Below are 24,021 nucleotides of genomic sequence, written 5' to 3' on the forward strand. Positions count from 1 at the left end.
AACTTGAGAAGCTGAAATGTTATTTTCATTCCTTTATTTCTCAGTCTTTCTTCCCTTTGGGACGGAAAGTCAGAAGAGTGTATTCTTCTTCATTTGAAAGATTTCAAGATAAGAGAATACCCTTTATTGATGTTTGGCCAGAGAATCAGTCTGCTCTTCTAAAACTGTAGAGTAAAACTGTGAAGAAACTGATACACACGAATTGTCAAAAACTTGGTTCTGATGTAAACAAATGAAAACTTTCCAGTGCAAAAGCTAAAATATTTAATAAGAAAAAAAGTCACCACTCTTGCAAGATTAAAGGTGCAACCATTTCAATGTGTTTCAACCAAATTTGCTACCTTTTTGTTATATATCATAACACGGATGCTGTTTTATAGGATTTCTTGTTAAAGAGCTGTAAAAAGCTGCTGTTCTTTGTTATATTCAGATTTGCATTGTTGCTGTTTAATTCTTTTATATGCCTTAGTATTTAGAAAGAAAAGATCAACTGCAGTGAGCATGTTTCTCCATTTTCCTTGTTCTCTCCCAGGTACCTATTAAAACCATCAAGATATCAACTTTTATATATGAGAGGCAAAGAAAGTTCATGGAGATGGTTATATCTTTAAGGGGTGTCAAAGCATGGGTGGATGTTTTCTTCAAAGTTTTGACCATCAGAATCTGAGGCCCTCTTACTTTTCATGGGGTGGGATAAAACACATCCCAGTTTGAATCATAGGTATTATGAAAGGAGTTAAATGCTTATCATTCAATTTTTTTCAAATCCCTAGTTAACTAGCTATGTACGGATATTGGCATTGGAGAAGAGGGGCAGTTTAAAAGGACACGTCTGTTCTCATCCACAGCTCTTCTGTTATGTGTAGACACTCCAGCCCTCTCCCACAAGGGTCCTTCCCCACAAGATACTGTCCTTTTCATGACCTGGGGTAAAGTGGTATTCACTGCTGAAGCTATTTTCCCAGCTAAGCTTTCTAACCTAAAGAAGCAACTACAATGGTAAAGATTTCAGGCACAATAAGTAGAACTGGAGTCATAACTGGCCCATAGGAAAATGTAAGTGATAACCACCTATAGTCTACTTAATATTGCAATGTGGGCAACAGGTGACGAAACCTTCTGTGTTGGGTGATCCCTCTCAAGTCTCTGGTCTTCTTTTCATTAAAAGTGTTAGATCCTGGAATCCCAGGTAGGAGTAAACCTCTAGTGCCACAAAAAGTCTGATGTCTAATCATATAATAGCTCAAGTTTTTCATGTCTTTTATCAATCCCTCATACAGCTGCCAGGTAAGAAATACTCATATTTTACAAACCCTTGGAATACAATCATCTTTAAACTTTGTGAGTTAAGAATGGTTGTGTTGTACACTTGTGCAAATTCAGAGAATCTATCATGGAATGCAGTGTGCATGCACTTGTATACTCTCATGTGCATGTTTCATTAAAGTGGTTCAGTGTTTTTATATCCATTTTGTATGTATTTGAATTATAATTTAAAATACATACATATATTGTGCTCTAAACAAAAGAGTCACATGTAACAGAAGTTACATTAATCTGATGTCTGAACACTAGTGCGCTACTCCTATTTCTGTTGGTGACTAATTATGTAACTCAAAGTAAATGCCTTTGATATTTTGGGCCTCCTGCAATGCAGGAGACCCAGGTTTGATCCCTGGGTCAGGAAGATCCCCTGGAGAAGGAAATGGCACCCCACTCCAGTATTCTTGCCTGGAGAATTCCATGGACAGGGGAGCCTGGCAGGCTACTATACAGTCCATGGGATTGCAAAGAATTGGACACGATTTAGTGACTAACACAAACACAAACTTGGGCCTCAGTTTTCTCATCTAAAATGATAATAGATGGCTTAAAGAATATATTCTAAAGTAATACTGCTCTAAAGTTATATTCTTTTATATGTTTTTAAAGAAATGGTTTATGGGGAAAAGACTGTATAGTTGATAAGATCTAATTTTTGTAGTTGACATAAAGTTATTCAAACCTGAAGAAAAATTTCACTCCAACCTAGTCTCAAAATGTACCCTATATCTGATATAGTCTTACTTGCTTAATAATATTAGTGGTTCCCATTCTTTTAAGTGGACATTATCAAGCGATTGATGATTAGCTATGTGTTCATTTGGAAGACTAACTTGTTTTCTAACTTCTTAATTTTGTTATTTTGATTATTTGAAATAAAATATCCATACCCACTAGGTAATAGATGGAGCTAGGTCTCACTGGGACTCTGAAATTCAGAATTACTTATGCAGTATTGCAGGAATTCCCTTGTGGTGTTGGGAAGAGTTGGTGAGTAGGGAATTGATGAATCCTGAACTATGTGTTATGAAGGACAAATGGCATATAAGACCTGGCTCCTACTCTTGAGGACTGTGAAACCTTTCGGGAGTCTAGACACATACCATGTGACAACTGAGAGGTGAAGACAATAAGTGTCAAAGAACTAAGAGATATCCCTGTGGGCTGAGTTGGATTGGATTGTCCTGGGAAGGCTTTGTGAGAAGCTGAGGCCCTCAGCTAACTTTGAACAAAGTATTTTAGATCTGTGTTGTGGGCAGGGAAATATTTCAGATCAAAATCCCACAGAATTGTAAATTTTGCAGAGAGTAACCTGTGTTGAGAAATGTCATATATCAAAATAAAAAGTCTTTGCTTCGAGTCCAGTCCCATATCTTTTGAGCCCCTTTCCCCTTAATTATATGCTGACTTTATAATATATGAAGAGGAGGCTGCAAGTGAACGACTTAGAATGATTGTTAAAATGTAATCAGGCTGCTATTTTCTCAGCTACGCAAGAGGTCATATGATCACTCACAGCCACAGCTGTGGAAGAGAAATAAATAAAATGAAAGAATTGGGGACAGAAGGAAGCTCTAGCTCTGGAACATTCTGGTTTTCTGTTGAAGGTGGAAATGGATTGTCATTTGGAAAATCAAGGGCTGTATCACTGACAAGTTTAGACAGGTTGCACAGTCATGCTGCTGCTGCTGCTAAGTGACGTCAGTCATGTCCGACTCTGTGTGACCCCATAGACAGCAGCCCACCAGGCTCCCCCATCCCTGGGATTCTCCAGGCAAGAACACTGGAGTGGGTTCCATTTTGCATAGTCATAGAAATTCCCATAAGCTAATGAGAATTCAGGTAACCAGTATGGTTTTCTGAAGCAAATGGAAGTTTCTTGCACTGAATAGGAATCATGTCAGACTCTGCTCTCAAACAGCCAATGATTATGCAAGTCTCTTTCCCTAATACACTTGGAAAGAGGTGATTGATTTGGCCATGCTTTACCCACTTTGGGCTTCCCTGATAGCTCAGTTGGTAAAGAATCTGCCTGCAATATAGGAGACCCCTGTTCCCTTCCTGGGTCGGGAAGATCTGCTGGAGAGAAGGGTTAGGCTACCCACCCCAGTATTCTTGGGCTTCCCTTGTGTCTCAGCTGGTAAAGAATCTGCCTGCAATGCAGGACACCTGGGTTCGATCCCTGGGTTGGGAAGATCCCTGGAGAAGGGAAAGGTTACCCACTCCAGTATTCTAGCCTAGAGAATTCCATGGACTATAGTCCATGGGCTTGCAAGAGGTGGACACAACTGAATGACTTTCACTTCGCTTTTTTACCCACTTTGACATAGGAGCACATTTAAATGTGAAAGTTTCTCTGTTTCTGTAGATTCAGATGATGTTCACTGTATACTTTGTATCACTTAGTGGGCGCTGTCCCTGTATTTCTTGCCATCCAAGTTCCTTCCAGGTTATTACTTTGGCCGTTCTAATAGCCAAGAATTCCATAAGTAGAACTGCTTTGTTACCTATCCTAAATTCTAAGGACTTGGTTTACATCATCCAGTGAAATGTTTCTTAATTTTCTATCATGAAATTGAGATTAATTTCTAGAATATATTATCACAGGAAATCACTTTCTAAAACTAAACTTTTCTCTATGGAAATAATGAATTTGTAGGATCAGATTCAGTTTTACAAAACAGAGAAGGCTCTCTTAGAACTAATTTCCCCAAGAAGTTCAAGTAGGACTTCCATAAATTTTTGTGGAATAATCTAGACTATTAAAGGAAGTTAAAGATATTATACAAGTAGGTTTGTCTCAAGAGAACAACAATACAGATGGCAACTCTTACCTTCCTCCCCCAAAATGCCCCACAGGTAATTTTAGAAATAGAAGTTCAGTTATATTTATAATTCAACAAACATTTATTAAGTAAATAACATGTGATATTCACTTTCCTATGGATGGACATGGAAGTAGAAATGGAAAATGGGCACATAATCAGTAACTGTGATAGATTATAATAATCACTCTAACAGAAATATGTACAAAGTATATGGGATTCCTTTAGAGAAGGGGGGAGAAGAAGCTTCATTAATGGGATAATATCTTTGAATCTTCAGATATAAATGGATAGGAATTTTCTAAATTGTGGAGAGAAGTAATTAGCCCAGAAGGGAAAAAGAATGGCCATAATATTGTGGTATTCTGTGCTGACCAGACCTGAAAATGCTAGAGATGAGTAAAAAGATGGAGAAAAATCAGAGGTAAAGTAAGAAAGGTAGGTGGGCACTGGAAGTCAGAGAAAAACTTTCTGACATAGTCTTATTTTAATGACTGTCTCCCAAAATGGTCAGAGGATCACACCCATATGTCAAACCAAACAGAAAGAGGTGGAAGTTCAGTTCAGTTCAGTCGCTCAGTCGTGTCCGACTCTTCGCGACCCCATGAATCACAGCACGCCAGGCCTCCCTGTCCATCACCAACTCCCGGAGTTCACTCAAACTCATGTCCATTGAGTCGGTGATGCCATCCAGCCACCTCATTCTCTGTCGTCCCCGTCTCCTCCCGCCCCCAATCCCTCCCAGCATCAGAGTCTTTTCCAGTGAGTCAACTCGCCACATGAGGTGGCCAAAGTATTGCAGTTTCAGCTTTAGCATCAGTCCTTCCAATAAAATGCAAAATCATGGGCCAGACTGCAGTCCCCTTGAATCAGGATTGTAGGGCATATGTAGTGATTTCCTGAGATTGTAGAGCATATGTAGATTCTTGGAATCTGTAATTAACTACCCTATCTCACCTTCAACATGCCAGGTGACTCATTTCCATAGCAAAGTTTCAGGCAATAAAATTGACTCATTCTTTCTATTTTCTTGGAGGAAGATATAAATTTCAAAAAAAGAAAATATTAAGAGTTAGAGATTTGGAAAAATAGGATAAAAGTAACATAATGTTCTTGAGAAAGTTGGTTTAAATTTCAGTTAAACATAAAAATAATTTTCAAATAATGGTGGTTGTCAAATATAAAGAATTACTAAGGTATTAAATATGGCTTGAAAAAAAGGCATGAGACTATAAACACTTAAGGGATCGCTTTGTGTCTTTAATCATCATGGATCAGTGCAAGGAGTTAATCAAGTTCAGAGCTAAGTTCTACAGCTCCCAATTTGTGTCAAGGTAAGGGATGGAAACATTAGTGCAGAGCAGTATTTATTTCTGCTTGGTATTCTTTGGAAGAATCATTTGACTACTTTTTAATTTTAATTAGGAGAACCCTTCCCTGGTGGCTCAGACAGTAAAGCGTCTGCCTACAATGCGGGAGACCCGGGTTCAATTCCTGGGTTGGGAAGATCTCCTGGAGAAGGAAATGGCAACCCACTCCAGTATTCTTGCCTGGAAAACCCCATGGACGGAGGGACCTGGTAGGCTACAGTCCATGAGGTTGCAAAGAGTGGGGCATGACTGAGCGACTTCACTTTCACTTTATTTTCTATTGAAAAGAAATATTGATTAATCAAATTCTCAAGTCAGTGTAGGGTCTATGGTCCAGGTGGCTCAGTGTAAAGAATCCTCCTGTTCAATGCAAGGAGACACAGGACACACAAGTTTGATCCCTGGGTTGAGAAGATTCCCCTGGAGGAGAAAATGGCAACCCTTTCCAATATTCTTGCCTGGAGAATCCCATGGGCAGAAGAGCCTTGCAGGCTACAGTCCATAGGATCACAAAAACTAGGACACAACAGAGGGGCAGAGCACATGTATTCCCATCATAACTAGAAAAATCAAGCTTTCATGCCAATGTAGGGCCTAGGGTCTATGTTGAAAAATATTAATAACATACCTATATATTTGAATCAACAATCATTTAGAAGTGCTCATTTTTTTCTTCATGAATAGTCCACCAGTCTGTGTAGAAAGTTATAGAAATATTCAAAAAAGAGAGAGGCACTAGAGAGGTATTTTAGACTTAAATTGAAGAAAGTAGGGCAAACCACTAGACCATTCATATATGATGTAAATAAAATCCCTTATGATTATACAGTGGAAGTAAGAAATAGATTTAAGGGACTAGATCTGATAGATAGAGTGCCTGATGAACTCTGGACGGAGGTTCGTGACATTGTACAGGAGACAGGGACCAAGACCATCCCCATGGAAAAGAAAGGCAAAAAAGCAAAATGGCTGTCTGAGGAGGCCTTACAAATAGCTGTGAAAAGAAGAGAAGCGAAGAGCAAAGGAGAAAAGGAAAGATATAAGCATCTGAATGCAGAGTTCCAAAGAATAGCAAGGAGAGATAAGAGAGCCTTCCTCAGCGATCAATGCAAAGAAATAGAGGAAAACAACAGAATAGGAAAAACAAGAGATCTTTTCAAGAAAATTAGAGATATCAAGGGAACATTTCATGCAAAGATGGGCTCGATAAAAGATAGAAATGGTATGGACCTAACAGAAGCAGAAAATATTAAGAAGAGGTGGCAAGAATACAAAGAAGAACTGTACAAAAAAGATCTTCATGATGAAGATAATCACGATGGCATGATCACTCACCTGAAGCCAGACATCTTGGAATGTGAAGTCAAGTGGTCCTTAGAGAGCATCACTACGAACAAAGCTAGTGGAGGTGATGGAATTCCAATTGAGCTATTTCAAATCCTGAAAGATGATGCTGTGAAAGTGCTGCACTCAATATGCCAGCAAATTAGGAAAACTCAGCAATGGCCACAAGACTGGAAAAGGTCAGTCTTCATTCCAATCCCAAGGAAAGGGAATGCCAAAGAATGCTCAAACTACCGCACAACTGCACTCATCTCACACGCTAGTAAAGTCATGCTCAAAATTCTCCAAGCCAGGCTTCAGCAATATGTGAACCATGAACTTCCAGATGTTCAAGCAGGTTTTAGAAAAGGCAGAGGCACCAGAGATCAAATGGCCAACATCCGCTGGATCATGAAGAAAGCAAGAGAGTTCCAGAAAAACATCTGTTTCTGCTTCATTGACTATGCCAAAGCCTTTGACTGTGTGGATCACAATAAACTGTGGAACATTCTGAAAGAGGTGGGAATACCAGACCACCTGACCTGCCTCTTGAGAAACCTGTATGCCAGTCAGGAAGCAACAGTTAGAACTGGACATGGAACAACAGACTGGTTCAAAATAGGAAAAGGAGTACGTCAAGTTTGTATATTGTCACCCTGCTTATTTAACTTATATGCAGAGTACATCATGAGGAACGCTGGGCTGGAAGAAGCACAAGCTGGAATCAAGATTGCCGGGAGAAATATCAGTAACCTCAGATGTGCAGATGACACCACCCTTATGGCAGAAAGTGAAGAGGAACTCAAAGGCCTCTTGATGAAAGTGAAAGAGGAGAGTGAAAAGGTTGGCTTGAAGCTCAACATTCAGAAAACGAAGATCATGGCATCTGGTCCCATCACTTCATGGGAAATAGATGGAAAAACAGTGGAAACAGTGTCAGACTTCACTTTTTTTGGGCTCCAAAATCACTGCAGATGCTGATTGCAGCCATGAAATTAAAAGACGCTTACTCCTTGGGAGGAAAGTTATGACCAACCTAGATAGCATATTAAAAAGCAGAGACATTACTTTGCCAACCAAGGTTCGTCTAGTCAAGGCTATGGTTTTTCTCGTGGTCATGTATGGATGTGAAAGTTGGACTGTGAAGAAAGCTGATCGACGAAGAATTGATGCTTTTGAACTGTGGTGTTGGAGAAGACTCTTGAGAGTCCCTTGTACTGCAAGGAGATACAACCAGTCCATTCTGAAGGAGATCAACCCTGGGTGTTCATTGGAAGGACTGATGCTAAAGCTGAAGCTCCAATACACTGGCCACCTCATGTGAAGAGTTCATTCACTGGAAAAGACTCTAATGCTGGGAGAGATTGGGGGTGGGAGGAGAAGGGGACAACAGAGAATGAGATGGCTGGATGGCATCACCGACTCTATGGACATGAGTTTGGGTGAACTCCGGGAGTTGGTGTTGGACAGGGAGGCCTGGCGTGCTGTGATTCATGGGGTCGCAAAGAGTCGGACACGACTGAGCGACTGAACTGATCTGAACTGAACTGAAGACAAGAGAATGAACCCTGCTGTGGGAGAATGTGGCCCTGGATCACAGCCAGGAGGGTCAGTTCTGGACTTAAACTTTTGATTGATTCCATATGGTTCTCCCGTTCCAGATTGCTGGAATCCTCCATTTTTTCATTTGAGAATGTCTTTGTTTAGAAGTCAAGAAATGATAGAAAACCTTGCTTTTTCTTCCTATTCATCTCTGAACTCTGCACAATTGATAGCAATAAATGCTTTGGCAGAGCAGGAGATACTGTCACATTCTAGAAGCAGTTGACTGATAGGATGCTGCTGCCTACCATTAATTGAGAAAATTAGTTTTGGCATATTAATATAAAAGAAAAAACTTTAATTCTTGCAGATTTTTTTAGCCAATTAAGTGTAGCTCTGTCATTGAATCTTTATAGCATCAATCTAGCCAAGCATCACCTTGGGTGGTTCTTAGAGATGTGCCTGGCAAATCATCTTAAATTTACCTTAGGTCCTAGCATCTTACCTGAGTAAAAACCAAGCCAGAGAACAGTAGCAGTTACATGGTTTTGATGGCAAAGATCTGAAAAATAAGAGGCGACCACATTCTCTTAAGGTAGACACTGAAATTGTAAGCTAGGTATTGTTATTTGAAGTGAATTTGGAAACCAACTCTGTCTTTTATTGACTGGGTAACATTCTTAATCTTTGAACTTTTGCTTTATAAAATGAAATATTATTACTACTTAGAGGAACAATAGGACAGTTGCATGTAGTAAATAACAATTATTATTAAACCAGGTTAGATACGAGAGCTCAGTATATTCCATGCACTGTACTAAGCATTTGAAAAGCACTTTATAGTCTGCTTTCAAGTCATCCTGTGGAGGAGATACTGTTATCCCTATTAAAAATATTAGGAAAATGAGGTTCAGAGAATTTGAGTTACTTCCTGGGGGTCACATAGTTAGTGGTTGATATAGGGTAATGGTTTCAGTAAGCCTCCCTTGATCTTCTCCCCTAGCATGATGCATTCTCTCTGACATTTCTGACCTGAAGTACAGTGGAGGAACTCCTTTACTTATATATTCAGATTCCTGAACGAGTCTGTGGCTCTGTAAGCATAGGAATGTATCTGAATGTTCTTAATTTTGTCCCTGGTTCCTGGCACATTGAGAACGTAATGTGTGCTTTCTCAGTTAGCTTCTTGGCTATTCTTTTTCCATTGCAGTAAGTTATCACACTTAGAAATTCTAGTAAATGTTTGTGAAGTCTGTCATTCATTTATTCATAGAATATGCCCTGAATTATTCACTCACTTATTCCCATATAAAAGCACCTTCAGTTCAGTTCAGTTGCTCCGTCGTGTCCGACTCTCCACGACCCCATGAATCACAGCACGCCAGGCCTCCCTGTCCAATAAAAGCACCTTACTTTATTTTAAATACTAGATCTCAAAGCATATTGTTTACCTAAGATTTGGGGCCTAAAATCAGGTAATTTTTTCTTTAGCAAACTTAGTTTCTTTGTAATGTACTTTGTTAAGTTTTCTGATACATTATGTAGACTGTTTTTTTAAGGATTATGGTATGTAAACATAGAATTTCTTCCCAGATAGCTGAATTAGTCAAATTGATTATTTATTTAAAAAAAGGAATTTGAAATAAGGACCAAGGGACATGGCTGCTTTCATTTGCCCTCCCACATGAAGGCTGTGATATATTAAAATGTTAATTATATTTAGGTGTGAAATATAACTTTTAAATTAAGTATCCTAAATTATTAATTCCCAATAATAGTATTTATAATTCATGTGTTTTAATTAAATTTAGATTGAACTATATATTAATGTGGGCTTCCCATGAGGCACTAGTGGTCAAGAACCTACCTGCCAATGCAGGAGACATAAGAGACTCAGGCTTGATCCCTGGGTCAGGAAGATGCCCTGGAATAGGATATGGCAACCCACTCTAGTATTCTTGCCTGGAGAATCATGTGGACAGAAGAGCCTGACAGGCTGCAGTCCACAGGGTCACAAAGAGTCAAACATGGCTGAAATGACTTAGCATGCAGCACAGCACAATATGATAAAACATCCCAATAGTTATTTCTCACTCACATACACTGTCTATGGGTGGTTCAGTGCTAGTATAGTGGAACAAGTCAAGAACCCAAACTCCTTATGACTTTACTTTTTTGTTCTATTTATTATGAGGTTTCCATTCTCAAATTTATCTTTTGGTCCAAGTTGACTGCAAAGTATTCATCCTCCCATTACCCACAGGAAGAAGAAGAGGTGACGGGGTAAAATGGTGTACTTCCTAGCTGTGTTAGCACCCTTTAAAATATTTCTCAGGAACGTCTATATCCCTACCCAATTGATGTCTACTTACATCATATGATGAGTCTAAAAAAACCAGGAAGAAGTAGGCATGGAGTGGCGGTTCTTACCTATGTATACCTTCCATTCAGTGGAGCACAGTTTCTGACTTCCAGTAGAAGTCACAATGTTTGACCCAGCTGAGACCCATTTTTCTCAAGTGTGAAGTGAAAAAAATATTAGTATATATTTTATTGTGTTGTTTTTAAGCTTAAATGTGTTAATATGTGCCACAGACTGAGTACAAGGCCCAGAAAGTAGAAGTACCAGGCAAATGGGTCACTAACTTTATTCTTCATTATCTTGTCTCTTCCAAAAGATGATGGTCTTTTTATGATGTGGGGGGAGTCATTGAGAGTCTTGGAGGAATCACTGCAGAGAGGTGATAGTTGAAAATATAGAAGGAAATGACTTCAACAGAAAAGTAAAGTAGTGATTCTCATATTTCAATCTGTAGAAGAATCACATGAGTGTAGCAAATAAAAATGGAGAAACGTAGACTTTCCCTTCACTGTTCTGACACTCATATATGAGATCAGGAATCTGTATTCTGTTTCTCAACAGTCTGAATGTGGTTACTCATGGATCACACTTTGAAAAATACTAGTCTAAAAAGGAAGAAGGAGTAAGGCTATGGGAAGAGATTACCGGACTGGAAGTCAGTTTCAACCCTATCTTAGAACTCATGGTTTGTCCCAGCAGGCTATTCCAGTCTAGCCTAGTCTAAGTAATTCTTAGTTGTGAGAAGCTTGTTCTGGTTTCCTGTTATATAGGACATTTGGCAAGCTCACTGGCACTGTCCCACTAGATGCTTGTATCCATTTCTTTTTCTCAGTAGTGACAATCAAGAGTTTCTCTGATTGTGGCTGAGTATATCCTGGGTTGCCGGGGACAAAATTGCCCCAGATGAGAACCATAGGTCTGGTTGAACTCTTGATCTTGCACCTAGAATATACGTACTATTTAAAATCGAGCCTTTTGTTTCTTCCCTCTGGAAGGTTGGAAGACAGCAGTTTCCAGGTTCCAGATTCATTTACCAAATGACCATTCTAGCCTGGCATCAAGCTGTGAAGGTACACTTTTCTAGAAGCAAGGCTCGTGAGAATCCATCACCATCATCCACTAGCTGTAACCTTCATACACATTTTAAAGGTCCCTATCTCTCTCCCTTCTTGGTTACCCCAAATATTCCTGGCTTAGAGATACAGGCATTTCTAATCTCAAAGCCAATTAAGGGCTCTGATAAGAAGGTTTAAAAGAAAGTAAGTAAAATGACTTCAGTTTCTTGCTTTTTACAAACAAGTGTATTGAGTTTAAAACAATTCAACTGTTTTTATAGCACTTTTTTTTAAGCAAAAAATTTTCACATATATTTACATATTACTTTAACTATTCTCTCTGTATACTTTTTAATCCTTTTATGATGAGCTAGATAATCAGTGCCTTTTTAAACACAAGGAAAAAGTGATAGTTTATATTTTTTCTTTAAAAATATTAAGAAATGCATCAGGCCAAAGGTCTCCTTGAGATTCAAATTACTGATATGGGTTCTTTGAGGTATTATTTATGATGAGTAACTCTGCAAGGCTGAAATTAGTGCTGGGTGAGCCCTTGAAACTAAGCAAATTATAGGTAGACGTTGAATATATTTTACAGTTTAGCATTAATTCTTTCTACAGAGAAGGTTGCAGAGCTGTAACAGGTGGTGACTTCAGATAAAACAGAGATCACTCTTTCTTTCAAAGCTGTTGCTGTAGTATATTTGAAATATTTACCTTGGCATTTTTTAGTGCAATAGGTAAAGAAATAATGAGGTAGCCTTTACATCTTATAATAAATACAGAGGTGATTTAACTTTGTCAAAGGCTAGATTCACAGGGACTCCAAGTTAGAGATTGTGCCTTGAAGACACTTTCATCTTAATATTAAGTATGATTTTCAGTCGGGGCAAGATACTGTATCAGACTCTCTCCAACTCTTTAATGTTTATCTTTGTTCACTGGTTAAAAGTTGTCATTTTCCTGGAAGTTCACAAAGTCCTTTTTCTTTTTCTCAAATAAGATTTCCAATTTCATAGATTTGAGTCTTGCTTTCAAAAGAACCACTAATATATTTTCTATGATTTTGGGCAATACTGTTATGCATTTCCAGTCTTTGAGAATACTTTGTCCTTTAATCTGTGTTTTTGAAAGTTTCTTGTATAGCTCAACCTCTTTTGCTGGAGAAGAGACAATAAGTTGTCTATCTGTAGAGGTTCTTTGTTGGACCAAAGAAATAATATTTCCAGTTTTAGACTGAAGGGAACCCTCCGGTGCAGTGGCTGTATCTTCCCTGAAGTATTCACTCCAGGAGAGACAGATTATAAGGTTCCAAACCAGGTCAAGCCCTGGCAGGCACTTTTAAGGGGGAGTATTCTGGCTTCTCAAGGGAACCACCTTAAATGCCCTTTATTTCTTATTTTATTTGAAAACGATTCGAGCAGCAGTATGTTAATAAAAACAGACCCTGGGGAATAGAAATCATGCACTTAAATCCCTGGTAATTGTCTCATTAGCTGGCAAGTTACTTTTCTTTAAACCTCCATTCCCTCCTATATCAAATAGTAAGGATAAAGTGATGTATCATTGGGAGGAGTGAAGATCAAGTAATGGAAAATATTGGTGAGGATGCTCAATATGTGTTGAATCTGGAAAATATCCAAAGCACATTGACCCAATAAAGGTACTAGTCTACTTTTATCAGTAGGCTGATCTTGCAGATCAGTTTAAGAGGCAGCCTTAACTATGAATCCATCACTTAACTGACTGAATACTGGGGATACATCCACCCAATGCTACTGTGGCTTATGTGCTGCTAGCCTTTATGGAGAACATGTCAATAAAGGGTCAGGAATTCTTGTTAATAAATAGCAAGAAGTCTAGTCCTGGAGACAAGACTTGCACATGCACATAAAGTCTTTGAAGACAAAGAAACAGATAACTGATTATTTCATTCTAGCAAGAAATGTAACAGGAATTGAGTTGGAATCACCAAGGACAGCTCCATGGATGCTCATATTGCAAGAATCAGTTCAGTTCAGTTCAGTTCAGTCGCTCAGTCGTGTCCGACTCTCCGCGACCCCATGAATCACAGCACGATTGCAAGAATGGTTTATCTTTATTTCTTGGTTGACTTTTATCTTTTGGGGGATGCACTCTACAGCCAGTTTTTGGGTCTCCAATAAGCAGGTTCCTCTGTTATAGTTATGTTGGGAATCATTTCATGATAATTCTCTATAAATGGGGAAAATTAGATTGTAACTAGACCACCCCATCCATACTTCCGCCCTAGTCATGCCCACGGTCAGATGGAGAAAGAAAGCTTTTTCCTTTTGTAAGTAACTTGTCCTTATCCTGCTAATATTTATATTACCCTCACACTACCCTGGGCATCTGTTGAAATTGTCCTTCCTGTGCAGTTTCTTGGGCCTGAGATATGCAGATGGTCAAGTAAGTTATGAAGAAGATTCTAAAAGAACTCTCCAAAGATACCCCAAAATTAAATAATAATCTTCTATAGTGACTTATTTAAATTTTTTTAATTTTTTTTAATTTTTATTTTTTTATTTAAAATTTAAAAAGCATTTCAAGTTTAATTTCTCACTCAGACCTCAATAACAGGTGAAAATATATTGGTATTAATAACCCCATTTTATAGTTGAAGAAACAGAAGCTTGGAGGGGTTACAAGGCTGTCATCATCAGCAACTAGCACAGCCAAGATGAGAGCCAGTTTCTCTTTTTGCAGTTGTGCTATGTGCATTTAAGGATATTGCTTGTTCCTGCCTCACTTAGACAAGTAGTTGAACAAGAAATGCAGGATATAGTATGGGTCAGACAGTATAGATGATGGCAGAACTAATATATGTTGTGTTCTCAAAAACTGTGTCAACTTTAAAACATATCATGGTGCCTACTGTGTGGAGAAGTAAAAGGCTTATATACACATGTACACCTGGGGCAGATTCATGTCAATGTATGGCAAAACCAATACAATAATGTAAAGTAATTCAGTTCAGTTCAGTTCAGTCGCTCAGTTGTGTCCGACTCTTTGCGACCCTATGAATCACAGCCCGCCAGGCCTCCCTGTCCATCACCAACTCCTTCTGCTTCATTGACTATGCCAAAGCCTTTGACTGTGTGAATCACAATAAACTGTGGAACATTCTGAAAGAGATGGGAATCCCAGACCACCTGACCTGCCTCTTGAGAAACCTGTATGCCGGTCAGGAAGCAACAGTTAGAACTGGACATGGAACAGACTGGTTCCAAATAGGAAAAGATTGTATATTGTCACCCTGCTTATTTAACTTATATGCAGATTAAAGTAATTAGCCTCCAATTAAAATAAATAAATTTAAAAAATAAATAAAAAAAAGAAATTTAGAATAAAAAATTGTTTTTTCATAAAATTTGGATGAATAGGAAGTAGTGTATGTAATTGCTACCAGGAAGGAGAGTTAGACGTTGTATTTGATCAAGTTTTCCTTGAAATTGTACATGACGTTTTGGTTGCTGGAAAGAAAATGAGTAAGTGGAAGATGATGTCCCTGTTCTGTGCCTAGTTCCTATCTCATGTGAATCATGATTGCAAGATTGGAAGTTGGTGTGACCTTTTTTTCCTTTATGGCTTAAGGAAATTCACCTCATTACTGCTTGGTCACATGATTCACACTTGTGAATAGTTAAAATTACAATTCAAACTGAGCTCCAAATAAATGGTAGCAATAGCCAGGAATACAGAATTCAGGGCAGGAAAACACTAGGGTGGATTTGCCTGATTAAGGAAAATTATGTGTCATGTGTCACATGGGTGGATTGAAGCTGAGTACTACCAGATATGAATTTGTGAACCCATGTTCACAAAGAACTTAATTTTTCTCTGTTTCCTCATATGTAAAGAATGGATGGTAATATATACGTTTTGGAGATCATTTATTAAGACACCCAAACTATACCTAGCAAACACAGCTGAGTGTTTTACAGATGTGGGTACTAATTATTGAGGATGCTTCCCTGGTAGCTCAGATGGTAAAGAATTCACTTACAGTGTGGGAGACCTGGGTTCAGTCCTTGGGCTGGTAAGATTTCCCTGGAAGAGGGCATGGCAACTCACTCCAGTATTCTTGCCTGGAGAATCCCCATGGACAGAAGAGCCTGGCAGGCTACAGTCCATGGGGTTGCAAAGAGTCAGACATGACTGAGTGACTAAGCACAGCACAGCGATTATTGACGGAGGTGATACTTAAAGAAAGCTCAGTATTTTACACACAGAAAGCAGTAAACACAAAGAATTGAATCCTGGATGTTTTCTGAGCAAAGAATGGTCCTGAAGCTCTACCACTGAGGGCACAGTGAGAGAGAGGTCATAAGTCTATTATTGTAGATGGCTAACATTATTTTCTATATTGAGTCCCTAAATTCCACTCTTCTACTAATGTTATGCCTCTGGGTACTCTTCCATAGAAGAATAAACAGGTTGAAGGCTTGGCGAGTTGGATATTGGACTAGTCATTGTGCCCTGGCTTGTGTCTTTGGAAAAGCTTTGTGATCTCTTCTTCCCTCATCCAAAAAGTTGCAGTTATTTAACAACATTCAGGAAATATTTATGGAAGAACCATATGCCAGACACTGTTTTAAGTGTTTATGATATAGCTGGCGGTGAGGGACAATAAACCCCAGAATAAAATATTTGCTGTATGGTGATATGTATGTGAAAAATATTAAAATGGAAAGATAATAGCAAATTAAATGTCAAGGGTGAGTCAATGGAGTTGAACTTTGGAAAGACAAGATATTTCACCAAGATATTGATTATTTTATTAAAGATCTGATAGAGTTGAGGGACCAAGCTTTGCAAGTATCTGGGGGAAGACCATTCTAGGCAGAGAGATAACATACAAAATCCCTGAAAGACAGGCATCACTGATCTGTCTGAGCAATAGCCAAGAGGCCAATATTTAGTAGTCGAGTGAACAAGAGAGAGAAATCAGAACTGTCGGGAACCAGATTTTATGACTCTGAAGGTCACTTTGATGGCTTTGGATTTTACAAAGATGAGGAACCGCTGAACAATGTTGAGAAGAAAAGTGATATCATCTGATATTATCTGATATAATGGTGTAACAGCACCATTATGACTCCAATAAAAGGGATAAAGAGTAGGAAGCAAGCAAGGAAACTAGTTAGGGGATGATATTGCAGCAATCTAACAAGATATTCTGATGGAGATTGGCCATGTAGATAATAATGAAGAAGGTGAGAAAAGGTCAAATATTAGAATTATTTCAAAGATGCTGTTGACTGAATATGATGGCAGATTATATGGTGGCTCAGAGAGAACAGGATGTAATATAAGATTCTGGGTTTTTAACTTAAACAGTTGGAAGAATTGTGTTGTCAATAACTTAGACTAAGACAGTGGTGAGGGCAGGTACCTCTTACTTGTCTCTGGAGTGTTAGAAAGAGTAATTAAGAAAAGTCTACAGAAGCCTAGGAGATTCTCTAAATGTCAGAGGTCTTTGTGAAAGTAACCAGTCTTGCAAGAAACTAAAGTAGGATGCAAATTTTAAATACTTACAACTCATTGAGTATGTTCTGAATTCAAGGTAGGACATATCTACCTGAATCTATGACAGTATATACAGTGAATACTTGGAAAATAATTGAATATGTGATGAAATTGGTAGTGAGTTGACATCTCACAAAGAGAAAAACATTGACTAGGAAGAAAGACAAAGATTTAGGGGTGTTATTCAATGTCTACTCAATGAATATTTCAAAGTAGGCAGAAAAATGTATTCAGTTATAAAAAGCCATGGATCAACTGCTCTAATTCAAAACTAATTTAATTAAAATTACTGGCTTTAAAAGATGCATTATACTAAAGACCTCTCATGCGCTCTTGAATGATGATATCCATTTCTTCTTGTAATTCTCATTTCTGTAATAAAAGAAGAGGGGAAATTTTAGGTTGACATAGTGAATTATTTTGTATAGTTACATATATGTTTAACATTTCACTTCAGTTTTCCACATTATATTTAAGAGATTATTCTTTATGATATATGAGGGAAAACAATACGATAATGATGGGGAAATGATATTAATATACCACTGTTAATCAAAGCCTTTGGGGGGACAGCTCAAAGGCCCATAGTAGGTATGGTAAATGGGTTTAATCTTGATTGCTCACACTTATCAATTGCTAGTGATTGAGTTGTTTTCCTAAAAGTATTTTAATTTATATATTTGGCTGTGTCAGGGCTCAGTTACAGCATGCAGGATCTTTCTTTGTGCTACGTGGACTCTCTGGTTGAGGTGCACAGACTCAGTTGCTGTGAGGTATGTGGAGTCTTAGTTCACCCACCAGGAATTGAACTCATGTCCCCAGCATTGCAAGGCAGATTTTAACCACTGGACTACCAGGGAAGTCCTTGGCTGTTTTGAGAAGAATTCTGAGACTGTGTCTAGGACCAGTAGAACAAAAGATTGTTATTGACTCAGCATGCCAACTAGAGGTAACGATGAAAAAGATGGTAGCAGTTGTGTCACACATGAACCGTCCTTTCTTTCACTAAAAGAGACATTTCTGGAAGAGGCTTGGAGCATTGACGAGTGTAACTTGTTTAAAGGTTGCTCATACTGCTTTTTTTTTTTCCCAGCTGACCTACTTCTTGCTGTCTCCTGGCCTTTTCCGACTGTAGCCTAGGCAGTGTCCTCTCTTTATAGTTTCATTTAGTTATCCTGAATTTTTTGGTTAGTATATTTTCAATAGACCTTATTTTATTTAGTCTGTATATAAAATATAGCTGTATTTTAGTTAGTCTGCCCTTTGCTAACTTAATTGGCTAATAAATATGAGCACAGTATAACCAAATTGGTTATACACCAACCCACACCAGCAAGATTGGTATGCTCTTGTTCTGGGAAGTTGAGCAGATGAAACTTTCAAGCACCCCCAAAGAATATGTGAATTCAACCCTGTGAGTCTGTGGATGGATGAAGATAATGAGATAAACCAATTTTAGTTGAAGACAGTAGGTGCTCAGTACAATGGGCTAAAGATTTAGAATAGCCCATTTTATAGAACAATATTTTAAAACTTTAGGGAAAAAATCTAGGGAACTCAGCTGTATTTAAATGGAGTTGAAGAACAGGGCTTGAGAGGTTGATCCTCAGTATTTGGTGGGCAAAAGGGAAACCATGTTTGAGGTAGCCAGGACTGTCAACCAGGTTCTGACAACAATATGAATTGAGTTAATAAGGCTGTTAAATTTCCCAGGTAACATTATTTGTTTTTTAATAAGAAATACCTGAAAATAATATCTTAACCAAAATGAAGACCCTGTTTTTTTGGAGGGGGTCTGAATTTTTTTGAAATGTTAGGCCATATATGTTGTTGGGTAAAATGTTTTATACTATTTCTTTTGATGGCTCTCGAACTAGATCTTTAAACATTACTTTCCCAGGCCAGATTATCTTCCCTCCATCTCCTACTAGGGTCATCTTGACTTTTTTACTACCAAGTCTTTCTCCAACACTTGGAAGCCCTAAATATCCTTAGGTATTTTGGATGCCCTACATAAATCTGCTGTGTTTTCTTGTACTGAATCTTGAGCCTTCCTTCCTCTATCTAAAAGTTTCAGTAGTACTAGAAAAAATACAACTTTTGCTGCTTCTCTATTCTCCTTGTGAACTTCTCCTTTTATCCCTAAAACCTTTAAACTAATTATTAGGCATTAACAGCATGCCAAAGTGATGGTAGAGAGTCCCAAATGTTGGATAGAATGGATGTAGGTTTATGATTTGCTAAGATCCTCCATGTGCTATAGGCTTCTCTGGTGGTCCACAGGATAGAGTCTGCCTGCAATTCAGGAGACTCGGATTCAATCCCTGAATCAGGAAGATACCCTAGAGATGGAAATGCAACCCACACCAGTATTCCTGCCTGAAGAAATCCCCATGGACAAAGAAGCCTGGCAGGCTACACCATAGGGTCTCAAAGAGTCAGACACGACTGAGTGACCACTCTCACTTTCTTTCCATGTGCTAGGTGTCCAGCTTCAAGGGCATTATTATTACCTTATTCAATACTTAATTCTAGAAAGTCCTTTTTTTTCACTTTTACTTTAGATAAAATAAGAGATAATTTCAGGTAGTGCTGGGTTAAATAGCTCTCTCAACATCACATATCCAGTGATTAGTCCCATAGGGTTTGAACCTGGGTTTTGAATCCAGAGTCCAACTTTTCTTCACTATAAGAGAGGAAAAGATAGAACAACATAGAGCAACAGAGAGAGCTGGAAGTGGAGCATGAAATATAAGAATATATTGCCAGTAGGGAGAGAACGTTTACGATTTGGAAAAACGGGGTGTAAAGAGGGGACTAGGATCTGAGAGGCAGCAAACAGTCCCTGGGGAAGGCATCTCTTCTGCTGCTCTCTTCTCTCTTCATCCAGAACTCAGGTAGCCACAGAGTATTTGATCCTGGAGAAGGAAATGGCAAGCCACTATATTATTCTTGCCTGGGAAATCCCATGGACAGAGGAGCCTGGTGGGCTACAGTCCATGGGGTTGCAAAGAGTTGGACATGACTTAACTACTAAACAATAATAACAGATTCCACATACCCAGTGAGGAGAGAGGCATTGGCTGGATGGGAGTTTTGTTTCCCCAACATATGAATAAATGCCAAATGATATAGCTGCTAGTGATTGAATGTGGAGGGGAGTGAATGGAAGATGAATCATCCCGACTTCCAGTTTATGTTCAGTTCCCAGCACAGTCCTCCCTCAACCAGCACTCGAGACTGTGGTCCTTACTCTTGACCTATTCTTCACTTAGTAGTTGCACATTGCATGCTGGCACCTAGGGACCAGTTTGTAAGGTTGCTTTCATCACTTTATAAGAGACCTACCACAGCCATACAAGTTCAGCACTTCAGAGAGTACTGGTCTCCTTGGTGGCTCTTTGTGATCCATTTTGTGAAGATGTATCTCTCTTGGACACTGGCTTGTGTTAAATTTGCCTCTCAATAATGATAATGCAGCTTAGTGAGGGACAATGGAGGAAATAAAGGGATCAAAGGTAGTGATCTTCAGCTAGCTGGCTGCCCTACAAGGAAGGCTAAAAGAAGCTTTAGCCCTTTAAAGGTCTGAACCTTAGATGGTGAAGACAAGATCAGAGATGACAAGATCAACAATCAATGCATGGTTTATTTATGTGATGTAAAGATTGTCTCCTGGGCCACGGATCTCTCTCTCTCGTGTGTGTGTGTGTGTGTGTGTGTGTGTGTGTTTATGTATGTATGGAAAAGAATCTGCCTGCAATGCAGGAGACACATTCAATCCCCGGTTGGGGAAGATCACCCAGAGCAGGGCATGGCAACCCACTCCAGTATTCTTGCCTGGAAAATCCCCAGACCGAGGAGCCTGGCGAGCTACAGTCCATTCACACAGAGGCAGACACTAGTGAAGCGACTTTATATATATATCCATTAACATATCCATTAGCACATCTCTTGTTGGATATATTTCCTATGCTTCTATTGCTCTGTGAAAGCAACCCAGAAAAGACCTCTGGGCCAGGAGATCCTGATGTATAGGAAAAAAAGAAATATAAAAAAATAAGATGAAGACAACCCAGGGGAGTAGAGATACCTGTTTATAACTTTCCAAGAGTTAACACATCCCAATGCTCCCATTTCTCTTTGGATTCCAAGGTTAGCAAGAATGCCTTGCTTGGGGTTGAGCAAAAAGTTTTCTGCCTTTAATGGTGAGGGGAAAAAATGGCTCTATGCCATATTTAGGAAATTTGTTGACTGTAATTAAGCCTTCATGGGAGTCCCTAAGGTTTACTTACCTATAATTGAAAAAATGCAAATGAAGAGAGTTAATCAGTAGACTAGCTGACTAGGAAGAGCTACTACCTATTGAAATGAATTGGAAAGGAAGACACAAATATGTCCAGTTGGGAAGGTTACCTGAGAGCCAATTGGTAAATTTCTCAGCAACACTGGAGATTTTTTTCTTAGCCTGGCTGAGACTGCAAGGCTTTTCTGCTAAGGTCTTTGCCAATTCATCTTGAGCCATTTCATACAGATTTCCTAACAACTGGCCTCAGCTTTGGTAGAACACCAGCTGCCTCCCTGGCAGCACTCAAGGAAACTGTGCAGAAAAAAATAGTGAACCTCTTGTCCTTCTTTCTGTTGTGACTGATCCACTACTTAAAGTTATAAAACTTTTCAAAATCTTGTAATCACCTGGGAGCATCCTTGGGATGAAACTAACTCTTTAGGAGTTAAACTACAGTATTTTCACTCTGTTATCAAGGATTGGTGCATGTTCTAATGCTAATAGATTTAATGCAGCTTATTTTCTCTTTAACATTAATCACAGAATACCTGTGATGGCCATTTGCACTTCAGACATCATACTTGTAAATATATTCAGCTAATTATTATCATCTGATTTAAATCATCCTCCCTCCAATGCTTTACACTTCTGTTCATACTATGTCTTCTATTTAATGATTTCATTAATTAGCAAATCATGCTATGATGTCTTTCAAATGTGGGTCAGACAGTAAAGAATCTGCCTGTAATGCAGGAGGTGTGGGTTCAATCCCTGGGTTGGGATGACCCCCAGGAGAAAGAAATGGCAACCCACTCCAGTATTCCTGCCTGGAGCATTCCATGGACTGAGGAACCTACCAGCCTACAGTCCGTGGGGTCCCAAAGAGTCAGACATGACTGAGCTACTAAAACACCATGATGTCAGTACAATATTCAATTTCTCCCTGAAATTTAACTATAGGGAAAAATAAAGATTAAGTGCTGCATCATTTAGATAAAAATACTTGTCCGTGATGGGATGAGAGGTAACAAATACAGGAAGTGTTAAACAATTTAAATATAGAAGTAGAGATATATAGTAGATGATGTACTGTGTTCTAAACTGTATCAAGTTGTTTTTGACATCTGTCAAAATATGACCTATTGGAGAAGGAGGAGAAGAAATTTTGTTTCCCATGCCACTGAGCAGATTCTGAGGGAGCAAAGTGCCATTATTGATTAATAATGCCTGCCATGGACACATAGGGGTTAGTAGCAAATTGCTGCCCTCTGTGTTCACCACTGTCACTAGCTTAACAGGATGGAATTTGGCTTGCTAGTTTATTTCATTGTTGATGTTTGATGAGGAAGAGTGAGTGGGCTTGGGCACTGAAATGAGGGCTTTCCACACAGGAATCAACTTTTTTGCAAGCATGGAAACATCCATGAAGGGGGAAAGATGCAATTTTCACCATGTCTTTGTTTGCTTCAGTTATTTATTACCCTGGACTTGCTAGCATTTTTTAAAAGTGTTATTGATATAGACTCTGGAAAAAGTAGGCAGATATTTCAAGGTATTTCAAATGTATCACAGTTTCTGAGGAGATCAAATATCTCTTCAAAGCCTCATGGATTTTTTAAACATGAAATGTTCTTCTTGGCGGATAATAGGCTCCGATGCTCTGGTTTTCTAACCTCCCATTCATTAACAGCAAAACTGACTTGTAGCAAAACCTCTGTTTTGTTTTTTTTTTCCTCCTGCAAGCAATTTGTGACTCCTTTTAGAGAGATAACTGTTTAAATATAAATAAATGACCAGCTACAGAAGAGAGATTCTAGTTTTCTCAGGGTATTTACTTTCAACTTATTATAAGTTCTTCCATCACAACTTCTTCCCATCCAAACTGGGAAGGGAGGTTTGGCCTTGAATATGTATAGTATAGCTCCATTAAAATACTTCTTTTTCTTATATGTTAAACACTAAAGTAGTTCCATTAAAAGATCTTGCAAGGGGCTAAAATGGACTCTCCCCATTTTAACTTTTTGAAAGTCATCAGCACGATCAGTTGTGAGTTGAGAAAAGTAAAATAGCCCAAGCCCAAAAGGGACTGGGTTTCCTCTCCCAGGCTCTCCTAAGCTTTTTGGGGTAATCGTTTCTTGGTTTTTATATTTAAAAATCACCTTCAAAATGATTTTGTTTATTTTGTTCAGTTTAGCTTAGCCAGTAGTCCCATGACATTTGTATTATTTTTAATGCAAGGACAGATTGTTTTGTACTTGGGATTTGCATGAACTGCCATTTCTAATTCATTATTTTGTGGTAATAGATAATCAGCTTTTTAGAAAATAGATTCATTTCCAGGTTGTATTTCTATCTCTACATGCATATTTTAAATGGATTAATGTAG

The 24,021-nt window shown here is 38.6% G+C and overlaps 1 protein-coding gene across 4 annotated transcripts in view; it reads left to right on the top strand.

The window, feature by feature from the left end:
* Nucleotides 1-24,021, top strand: part of CTNNA2 (catenin alpha 2) — a 1,253,094-nt gene that overhangs the window by 1,221,228 nt on the left and 7,845 nt on the right. The gene's annotated exons all lie outside the window — the stretch shown is intronic.

The sequence above is a fragment of the Moschus berezovskii genome, chromosome 11 (assembly GCF_049115385.1).
Source record: "Moschus berezovskii isolate FMDL1 chromosome 11, NW_MosBer_1.0, whole genome shotgun sequence".
NCBI lineage: Eukaryota > Metazoa > Chordata > Mammalia > Artiodactyla > Moschidae > Moschus > Moschus berezovskii.